The sequence below is a fragment of the Pinus tabuliformis genome, chromosome X (assembly GCF_031772625.1).
Source record: "Pinus tabuliformis cultivar Carrire ecotype Pingquan chromosome X, CPIR1, whole genome shotgun sequence".
Taxonomy (NCBI): domain Eukaryota; kingdom Viridiplantae; phylum Streptophyta; class Pinopsida; order Pinales; family Pinaceae; genus Pinus; species Pinus tabuliformis.
The window spans coordinates 491889125-491890087 of NC_142308.1; the positions used below are offsets into that span (position 1 = coordinate 491889125).

The 963-nt window shown below is 40.0% G+C and overlaps 1 long non-coding RNA gene across 1 annotated transcript; it reads left to right on the plus strand.

Moving 5' to 3' along the window:
- The first annotated feature begins 381 nt into the window (after window positions 1–381).
- LOC149140817 (uncharacterized) lies at window positions 382–712 on the plus strand. Its single transcript, XR_016265256.1, has 2 exons — window positions 382–521; window positions 638–712. It is a non-coding gene; the product is annotated as an uncharacterized LOC149140817 (long non-coding RNA).
- The last annotated feature ends 251 nt before the right edge of the window (window positions 713–963 follow it).

Consider the following 963-nt stretch of genomic DNA (forward strand, 5'->3'; position numbering starts at 1 on the left):
AATCTTCTTTATTAGTCCCTGCCATCTGGCATCCGGCAGGGACTATTGTAATCGTTCAATGCCGACTTAGCATTAGTTCAATGCTTTCTCCATCTGTTATAAGGCGGTTATACTAAAGTCGTGTGAGGTTTTATGTGCACATAACCAAAGTCGCATTCGGGCTTAACTTTTCTCATCTTATTTGGCCTCTTCCCGAGGCGGAAGAGGCCTGACCATGGGTTATATTAGTTTTAAGGCTGCTGCATTTTGGCTAACCGTAAAAGGGCTTGTTTTAATGTTAACATTAGTTTTGAAACATTAAATGTTGGGATGGGCAGATAGTTACAAGCAACCTATGATAAGTTCATTAGCATAAGTTCATTATCAATCGCACGTAATTACTACAAGTGTGTTTGCATGTGTTACAGGTGGATGATGCAGCGCAGCTGTGCTCTGCTTTATAATCGTCTTCCACCTGCTCTTTTGTGCGTCGTCTTCCACCTGCTCTTTTGTGCGTCGTCTGCTTTCGTTCTGTGAACAAGGTATCGTCTTCTTAACCAAATGCATCCTCATCTATTTTGAATATATGCTTATACTGTAATGGAATCTGAGACCAAGTTGCTTAAACATCTAACTTAGCAATTGTCTAGCCTTGAAGGTTGAACGCTACGGACCTGCTGGAGAGGCTGAGAGGAAAGAGGCTCATGTTCGTCGGAGACTCCATCAGTCGTAACCAGTGGGAATCCCTGCTTTGCGTTTTGAAAACTGTAGTGCCTGAAAACAGAAAGACCTTTGGAACGAGAGGTGCATCAACTGCATTCGTAGCTCAGGCAAGTTTTTTTAATAATGCACATATTTCAATTGTTTATTTTTTTATTTCTATGGTGATTGACTGTTTGATTTTGATATATTCTCGGAATCTGCAATAATATGAATAGAAATGGAATTATAACAGGAACACAAATGAAATTATAGGGTTTAACA